This window comes from Physella acuta, unplaced genomic scaffold, assembly GCF_028476545.2.
Source record: "Physella acuta isolate Inbredline_101_S28 unplaced genomic scaffold, ASM2847654v3 ptg001176l, whole genome shotgun sequence".
Taxonomy (NCBI): Eukaryota; Metazoa; Mollusca; class Gastropoda; family Physidae; genus Physella; species Physella acuta.
In genome coordinates this window covers 349,927-360,787 of record NW_026732693.1, presented here as the reverse complement: position 1 = coordinate 360,787, position 10,861 = coordinate 349,927, and positions in this window count along the sequence as shown.

Sequence of the window (10,861 nt, the reverse complement as noted above, 5' to 3'; positions counted from 1 at the left end):
ATTCCGACCCGGATCATTATAGTCGGATTACTATCCGTCCTGGAATTAAATATGCGAAATAAATTGCGAAATATTCAGTGGCTATTTTTTTTTTTTAGCTATGGCTGGTTTTAACTAATATATCATTATATATAAACAAATACAACAATGCGAAATAAATAGCGAAATATTCAATCGCTTCGTTAAGTAAAAAAAAAATACAATGCGAAATAAACATCGAAAAAGATAACGGAATACTTAGTCGCTTTATTTTAGTTATGGCTGGTTTAATTAAATTAAAAAAAAATACAAACAAATGCATAGGAATGTCACAAAAAGTACATAGAGGTTGCATTAAAGGTATACATCTTAAGACAGGATATCTGTCACTGAACCAAACTATAATCCCGGGCTCGAATATCCACCTCGTATATAATTGCCATCTACCTCATGATATACACAAATTAAAACGTCAATTTAAAAATATATGCTCGGTTAAGCTTAATTAATTATGCAGATAAGGCCGCTAATTGGGTTTACTGTTGTTTCAGGAGCAACCTCATTAGATATTTTGTGCGACCAGAGACAGAGAGTGTAACGAGAATATGGCCTTGTCATTAACGGTAAATGGAGTTTTTTGTTTTATGTAAGGTAGCCTCAATAGGGACCACCGTCTATAGTATGTAAGGTAGCCTCAATAAGGACCACCATCTATAGCATGTAGCCTCAATAGGGACCACCATCTATAGCAACTAAGGTAGCCTCAGTAGGGACCACCATCTATAGTATGTAAGGTAGCCTCAATAGGGACCACCATCTATAGCATGTAAGGTAGCCTCAATAGGGACCACCATCTATATTATGTAAGGTAGCCTCAATAGGGACCACCATCTATAGCATCTAAGGTAGCCTCAATAGGGACCAACATCTATAGCATGTAAGGTAGCCTCAATAGGGTCCACCATCTATAGCATGTAGCATCAATAGGGTCCACCATCTATAGCATATAAGGTAGCCTCAATAGGGACCACCATCTATAGCTTCTAGCCTCAAGAGGACCACCATCTATAGCATGTAGCCTCAATAGGGACCACCATCTATAGCATCTAAGGTAGCCTCAGTAGGGACCACCATCTATAGTATGTAAGGTAGCCTCAATAGGGACCACCATCAATATTATGTAAGGTAGCCTCAATAGGGACCACCATCTATAGCATGTAAGGTAGCCTCAATAGGGTCCACCATCTATAGCATGTAGCATCAATAGGGACCAACATCTATAGCATGTAAGGTAGCCTCAATAGGGACCACCATCTATAGTATGTAAGGTAGCCTCAATAGGGACCACCATCTATAGCTCTAAGGTAGCCTCAATAGGGACCACCATCTATAGTATGTAAGGTAGCCTCAATAGGGACCACCATCTATAGCATGTAGCATCAATAGGAACACCATCTATAGCATGTAGCATCAATAGGGACCACCATCTATAGCATGTAAGGTAGCCTCAATAGGGACCACCGTCTATAGCATCTAAGGTAGCCTCAATAGGGACCACCATCTATAGCTCTAAGGTAGCCTCAATAGGGACCACCATCTATAGTATGTAAGGTAGCCTCAATAGGGACCACCATCTATAGTATGTAAGGTAGCCTCAATAGGGACCACCATCTATAGCATGAAAGGTAGCATTAGTAGGGACCACCATCTATAACATTTAAGGTAGCCTCAATAGGGACCACCATCTATAGCATGTAAGGTAGCCTCAATAGGGACCACCATCTATAGCTCTAAGGTAGCCTCAATAGGGACCACCATCTATAGCATGTAAGGTAGCCTCAATAGGGACCACCATCTATAGAATGTAAGGTAGCCTCAATAGGGACCACCATCTATAGCATGTAAGGTAGCCTCAATAGGACCACCATCTATAGCATCTAAGGTAGCCTCAATAGGGACCACCATCTATAGCATGTAGCCTCAATAGGGACCACCATCTATAGCATGTAGCCTCAATAGGGACCACCATCTATAGCATGTAGCCTCAATAGGGACCACCATCTATAGCATGTAAGGTAGCCTCAATAGGGACCACCATCTATAGCATCTAAGGTAGCCTCAATAGGGACCACCATCTATAGCATGTAGCCTCAATAGGGACCACCATCTATAGCATGTAGCCTCAATAGGGACCACCATCTATAGCATGTAAGGTAGCCTCAATAGGGACCACCATCTATAGCATCTAAGGTAGCCTCAATAGGGACCACCATCTATAGCATGTAGCCTCAATAGGGACCACCATCTATAGCATGTAGCCTCAATAGGGACCACCATCTATAGCATGTAAGGTAGCCTCAATAGGGACCACCATCTATAGCATCTAAGGTAGCCTCAATAGGGACCACCATCTATAGCATGTAGCCTCAATAGGGTCCACCATCTATAGCATGTAAGGTAGCCTCAAGACAGACCACTGTTTCTAGTATTTAGTCGTATAACTGCACCATAAAGATCGTTTACCCAATCCTATAGTGTTTGTTTTATAAAAACCCTTTCAAGGCAAACATCACGTAAATAAACGTTTGAAAGTAAATATTTAATTTTCTTTAATGGTCAGCTTTTGGGCCTCTATCCGCCCGCCCTTCCCCTACCTCGCATTGATTTCCACTACTGTTATATATATTCGCTAATGTAAAAAGGCAACTTTTTATTACTTTTTCGTATATACGAAGTATAGAGAAAGTATTGTAATCGTGCAAAAAAAAAAATCGAGATTTTTACAAATCTCGACGTTTTACACCTCACTGATACGGAAAAACATAATTTTGCAATCTTGTCCGTATGTCTGTGTGTGTGTGTGTGTCTGTGTGTCTGTCCGTGTGTAAACACGATTACTTGAGTACCGTTACAGCTAGGTTGATGAAATTTCATATATAAGTATTATATCAAAATCGTAGATCCGTATCAACTTTTGAGCGATTTCCGACAACCGGAAGTGGTACTTTTTCTACTTTGAATTTTTCAAAAGCCTATAACTTGAGTACTATTTCAGATAGATAAATGATATTTCACATGTAAGTAAAAGATCTAATTCTCTACCTTCTGTAAAATTTTGAGTAATTTACGTTGACTGGAAGTAGTACTTTACGCTACTTCCGATTTCTCAAAAAACTAATGTAAATTTTAAAAGTACTAATAATATTGCGCACTATTATGCGTTTTTTATTTAGCGTTCACTTGGTGTGCAATTAATTTGTCTACGAGATTTTATTCTATTTTTAAAAATCATTTCTATAGCCCGAGTTCCCATCCCCTGTTATTTTATATAAGAATATTCGAGAAAGTTTAGGGGAGATCACTCCCGGTTTATTACTAATACAATTTCAATTTTTAACAGACTCATAACGTCATATTGTTCAAAACGACAAGAATTTTGGATAAGCTGAAAGTGCATCTCACTAAACCACAGACCGGGTGTGTACACCGACTTGATAGATTTTTTAAACGATTCAGTTTTTCCGTCTTTGAGATGAGGAAGGTGTACGGCAGGGAATACGAGATGAAACCTTACTTGCTGTCAACTCCACACATCCGCCAGTTCAGCCAGTCCATGGCCACGTCCTTCACCTTCAAGGGACCGGAAATGGAGGAGTACGTCAATGAAAAGACAAAAGAAATGGATGCTTTACCTTACACGTTTGAAGCCACTGGGCTGTGTCATGCCAGGTCTGGGATGGAATTTTTTTTCACGTCATTTGCAGACATTCCAGTAACCACTGGCGGAGAAACTGTGCCATTTCGTTATTTTTACGACTCGATTGTTGTGAATCCTGTGGATAAATTTGATGATTATATACACTCGTGGACGGATGAGTTCATGTTCAAAGAGGGGGATAGAATTCCTCCTTACATCCCATCCAACCATTGGTGGTGGTTCAAAGCGATGGATAGCAGAACTGACATCAGTCACGATTTTTACTTTTAACCAAAACGCTGTCTGAATGTAAAAAATTTAATGTTTTGTTTACAATAGATGACAAAATGTGTATGAAGTGTTTACTGATTTTTATATGGAAACAACTAATGTTTTCAGTATACAATAGTCTAATAAACTATATGTGTAAATAAAATGAAAGTTGATCCCAATATGTTTATGACAAATAATTCTATTCTGTTCATTGTGTGTTAAGCCTGTTGACAAATTGTAAAGGTCTATCGAGAGCGTTGAAAGAAAATTTTAGGGAATAACTTCCATTTTACAATAATTAAATTAAAAGGAAATAGTTTTATAACCTTTGTAGCTGACCAGTCTTTTTTTTTGTTGTTAAAAAGACTTTAGGGGTCGGGTCGGTAAAGCTCTTTGTTGCTAAACCGAAAAGTCTAGAGCTCGAACCCTCGGGCAGATGAGGCTCGGTAGCTGGGGACAACCACTCTTCTAGGAGAGACAACTCCAAAATTAAACAACTGCTGCCTTGTAGTTTGTTCTTGGTTGGGCAAAGGCTATGGAAGAAAATCCAAAGAGAAAAGTAGGCTGAAATCGGAGTCAATGGCCTCAATGGCGCATAACCAGTTGACGCGTAATCTTTAACTGTGATGGAAGCATGGTCGAGTCGGCAAAGCTCATGGTTGATAAATTCGAAAAAAGTCTCGAGTTCAAACCCTCTGGCAGATAAGGCTCGATCCCTCCCAACACTAAAAAATTAAGAACGAAGAAGAAGAAAAAGATGCCAGGTCTGGGATGGAATTTTTTTTCACTTCATTCGCAGACATTCCAGTCCCTACTGACGGAGAAACTGTTCCATTTCGTTATTTTTACGACTCGATTGTTGTGAATCCGGTGGATAAATTTGATGATCACATACACTCGTGGACGGATGAGTTCATGTTCAAAGAGTGGGATAGAATTCCTCCTTACATCCCATCCAACCATTGGTGGTGGTTCAAAGCGATGGATAGCAGAACTGACATTAGTCACAGTTTTACTTTTAATCGGAATGTAAATAAAATGTTGTGTGTTTCCCATAATGTGTGTACCATAATCTAATAAAATCTGCACAGTACAAAAATCTAATAAAATAAACCGGGAGTGATCTCCCCTAAACTTTCTCGAATTTTCTTATATAAAAAAACAGGGGAGGGCAACTCGGGATATAGACATGATTTTTAATCCATTTTAATATATCCATTTTTAAAATAGAATAAAATCTCGTAGAAAAAAGAATTGCACACCAAGTGAACGCCAAATAAAATGTGCATAATAGTGTGGAATATTATGAGTACTTTATAAATTTACATTAGTTTTTTGAGAAATTTGAAATAGCGTAGATTACTACTTCCGCTCAACGGCAACTTCTCAACATTTGATAAAAGGCAGAGAATTAGATCTTTTACTTACATGTGAGATTTCATTTATCTATCTGAAATAGTACTCAAGTTATAGCCTTTTAAAAAATTGAAAGTAGAAAAAGAATATCAAGAAATAAATAAACAGGGGGATAATTCGTATAGCTTAACAGGTTTTTAAATTATGTGTTGTTTCCCTTAGGTCCTTTCCTTTTGTATGAATTCATGGCGGCAAGGCAACCACGAGTAAAGACATAAACAGGGGATAACTCGTAAAGTTTAGATTTTTTTAAATTATTGTATTACCTCCCTTCGATATCTTTCATTGTAAAAAAAATCATTGGATCCGATGGCAACATTTGTAATAAAATCAGAAAGATGTATCATATCGACAGATAATGGATAGAGAAGAAACTTGTGCCGCATCAAATATATTAAAGTCATGTTCTTTTATAATACGCGACTTACACATGCTACAACAAAAACTATTAGTTCTAATTAGTCTGTCATAACTATTTTCACACCATCTCGACTTACGTTCGGTGAGAAGGGGGGTGTGGGGGGGGGGTACTTTGCCACCTTTCCCACCTAATATAACATGTCGACACCGTTTGGAACATTTTTGCCTTACTCATGTTACTCATGTTAATTGATTTTCTTTATGTTACTTTATTGGGTGTGTAGACAGCCCTAGCACGCTGTGTATTTATGCTGTGTTGCAAGGCTTCGTCTAGCTTGATTAGCCTTGTGGAACGCCGACATGAACACCACCCCCCCCCCATTCAACCCCAAACAATAATTTCCCCAACCACTTGAAAGCATAAAAGTAAGGGGTGAATCCAATGTTGCTAAATATAAACCACAGGTAAGGCCCAAGATTAATTCTTACCAGTTGCGAAATTTTAATCGTTTTTTAATGACTAATGTAGAGGAACAAGTATCTGAAGCGAATGACGACGTTTGGAGTCAAAGAATTGCATACTTGATCAGATTCCCATACTTTCACGACTTTAAATTAATGCTGAAAAATGTGAATTTTGTCTATTTAAGACATTGTGTCCATTCATCACGATAGTTATTTTTGTTACGTTTGCAACTGATAATATTAAAGATCTGAAAAAATAGACAGTCGTTCCTCGTAGTTTCAGACCTTGCTATACGAGTAGGTAGAGGTGGATGAATATTCTCATAACAATCCCACGTACAAAGAAAATGAAACCAAAAACCGTTGGTGTTTACTTAAGTACCCGTAGAATTTAACACGGGTAAATTGACTAGTACTCTTAAGTCAACAAAAGCTACAAGTTTAAACAATGTTAAGTCAACATTATTTTTTTTTCTTTTATGATGGGAGGGGGGTGGGGATCGCTTGACAACTGGTGTGACTTGTCAGTCAAGGCACGATTCGCAGGGGTAAGATGGTAAATAGGATGGTATGATGGTGGAAATGATGGTATATATTAGGATGGTAAAAATGATGGTTTAACTGTAGCAATGGTCATATACATTACGATGGTAACAATGATGGTATAACTGTAGTAATGATGATTTTGGTAAATAGGACGATATAATTATAAAAACAATGTGGAGGTGTGTTGGAAGAAATCACTCGTCCTACTATAATGTGGAGGTGTGTTGGTGTCCCTAAGATCCACAAAGGTCCACGGGAATGATAATGATGATGATGAGAATGATGATGATGATGATGATAATGATGATGATAATGATGATGATAATGATGATGATAATGATGATGATAATGATAATTATGATGATCACAATGATGATAATGATGATGATAATGATGATGATAATGATGATGATGATGACGATGATAATGATGATGATAATAATGATGATAACAATAACGATGATGAAGAAGACAATACGAATAAAACTAGGCATGAGTCACAACTGCTGTTCGACCACATTGAGAGTGCCTTCCCTTGTTGCTGTAAACAACCTAAAACAACAATGAAAAGAATGTTTAAAGGATCTCATCTAAACATTCCAGGCGAGTAGCTGAGCACATTTTTATCTCTAGTTTCATGAGAATAAAATCTATTCAAAATGTTTACTTGAAGTGAATCTGTTTTTCGTTGTTTGCACAAAACATTTTTTTTTAATCAGAGCGTTCACAAAGATTTTTTTTAGACTTAAATTTATCCACAGTCATGTTTGACCCATACATTAGTAGCTACAGAAGTTTCTGCTTGAATAAAAATCTTTATCTTAAATAAAATCTATATTTGCGAGTGACAATCAAATTATAAATTCCCTTTTTAAGAACTACAAAATTCGTCTATTAGTTTGCTTTTCTATACAACTGACCGAGTTCAACTGTAATAAAATAACCTGTGAAAAAGATTTGAATAGCGATACAGCGATGAATGGCCCGTCGAGTAATGATGCCGTCGGTATTTAGACCGCATTTATAAAGCATCCACATTCAGCAAAGGTGAAGTGGCTTGTTCACGTTATTTAGTTCATAAGATGTAAGTCATTCAGCCTCACCGAAGCTGAAGTTACAGTTTTATGGTTGGGGTTGGTAGTTAGTTGGGGGTTTTGTAAGGCCGACGTCGTCAATGGTATCACAATCGTTGCTGGTACTTTGTGTGATGGGCAGTTACATTTATTTTTAATGACACCATAGTATAGACAGGTGTCGTAACACCACGGTATAGACAGGTGTCATAACACCACATAATAGTCAGGTATAATGACACCACAATATAGTCAGGTATAATGACACCACAATATAAAGGTATGACACCAGAATATAGTCAGATATAATGACACCACAGTATAAAGGTATAATGACACCACAATATAGTCATGTATAATGACACCACAATATAAAGGTATAATGACACCACAGTATAAAGGTATAATGACACCACAATATAAAGCAATAATGACACCACAATATAAAGCTATAATGATACCACAATATAAAGCTATAAAGAAACCACAGTATAGGCAGGTATAATTACACCATACATAGAGTTAACAGACTATAATGACATTTTAAGAGTAATATGACATTGTTTATCTAAAAATGAACGATGGTGAACATCATAGACAAGTAAGGACCCTTTTCTTTGGGTATTCTTTTGTCTGGTGTAAGACCCATTTCACTGGGTGTAATGACATGAAATTACATGAAAGCTACGTCCAGTTAGGTGTAGACACAACTGCGACCAGGTATAATGACGTCAGAATTACGACCAGGTATAATGACGTCAGAACTACGACCAGGTGTAATGACGTCACAACTACGACCAACTTTAACGTTCAGGTACAACTGCACCGCTTCAAATGACCATGCGGCTAGGTCACGATGGAGCCCGCGCTAAGAAAATCTCTTTGAATGGTGTCGGCTGTCTAGAACAGCAGACACGATCAGAACCGGTTTTTTAAGGTCTTCATCACCTGACACCTGGGCCACGTACCTGCGCTAGAAGGGTTGACCCGGCCTGCACTCAGTCTCAGCCGTCCATGTCTCACTCAGTCAGCCGTCCATGCCACATTTAGTCAACCGTCCATGCCTCACTCAATCTCAGCCGTCCATGTCTTACTCAGTCAGCCGTCCATGCCTTACTTAATCTAACCGTCCATGACTAACTCAATCTTAACCGTCCATGTCTCACTCAATCAGCCGTCTATGACTCACTAAATGTCAACCGTCCATGCCTCACTAAATCTCAACCGTCCATGACTCACTAAATCTCAACCGTCCATGACTCACTAAATCTCAACCGTCAATGCCTTACGCAGCCAACCATGCCTTACTCAACCTCAACCGTCCATACCTCATTCAGTCAGCCGTCCATACCTCACTTAGTCAACCGTCCACACCTCACTTAGTCAACCGTCCATGCCTCACTTAGTCAACCGTCCATGCCTCACTTAGTCACTCAACTGTCCAAGCTTCACTCACTCAACCGTCCAAACTTCACTAGAACCAGTGGCGTCGATTCACACACGTCAAAAAATATCGTCAGTTTTTAGACACGTACTCCGAACTAAATAAATCACACCTAGACCTAGTGACCTACTTTCACCTTAAATAGGTTACTGTGTAAATATAGCTCCATAATGTATGCAATTATGTTAACTTCATACACGGGGTATCGTCTGCTAACTATTATAACAAAACCTTAACGACAAAAATTATAAATAAAATCCTATATTATAGATAACAAGTGAAAATATATTCAGAAAAAACTAAATCACCAGAAAATGTTTTAATTTCCAATCCATTATTCAAATAATTCAAAGGAGCTTTACCCGCGACGTAGCATACGCCGCTATCTAGTTGTTTTATTTCTACTTATCAACAATTCATAATGTGTGAACTCGACACTACCCCCCCCCCCCACCCACCTCACTCCGCCCAGTGAAAGCAGCCATTACAGACGACAATGAAAATATCAAGCAGACCTTATTATCCGCCCTTAGTTTCAAATCATTTAAAAACTGAATTATCTGCCCCTAATAGCCGTCACTTATTCGAACTGGCTCTACTATTGTAAACATTCGGGGTGAACCACAGCTCACCTGACAGGTGGGGATGCGGGTGGTGACTAAGCTGCGTGGTGTTTTCTATGGTCTCCACCAAGAGAATTATATATATAGATACGTATATAAGATCGTTAAAAATATTCGTGTTCTGGTTTTCAGATATTTGATTGCGTGATCTTCATGCCAGCATGATATTATCAATATGAATAAAACTGTAGATGTATTTCACACACAATAGTTGACATATTTGTAAAGAGTCGAAGTAATGTTTATCACTATCTAACTGAACTTCTTTTACGATTCAATTCAATAGAAATCTATTTAATACAATTATTTTTTAAAACAGAAAACTGAAAAACAAAATAATTATAATTCAGTGGACACATGTGCGACATAGGCAGTGTTCTTCCAGACTTTTTTCTCCGGGGGGGGGGGGGGGGGGGGGGGGCGCTAGATATTTTCGGGGGGGGGGGCGGAGTAAATATTTCCGGGGGACGGACGGACACTGATAAAAGTATATATTTTCTATATGTATTCCATTTCGTTCGGGGGGGGGGGGGGGCAGAGCGAAGAGATGCCTGGAAGAAACTCTGCACATAGGCAAACAATAAAAGTCCACATTACGACATAGTCAAGTTAATCAATGCTCCACTTGTATGTAGTTATCGCGGGCAAAAAATAACGACAAAGTCGAATACAACTTAAACGTCAACTTTTAATCTTCGGTTTATTTATTTACGAAAAAAAATCAGAACTACGCACTAAACTAGGAAGGTTCAATGTGTATCCTAAACAAACAACAAAAGAATGAGGTCTAATATTCGGTGTGATAAGGAAGATCGTGTCAGATGGATCGTCCAAAAAAAAATCCTCGGTTTCTTCCGGCTAGTGACGTCATCTTTTGTTCGAGCCCGCTCCCATATCCATTTGGCCTTTACTTTTATAAAAACCTGGCCACAATCGTTACACTTGCCATCTTGAAATTGAAGTGACGTGCACAAACATGTATAGC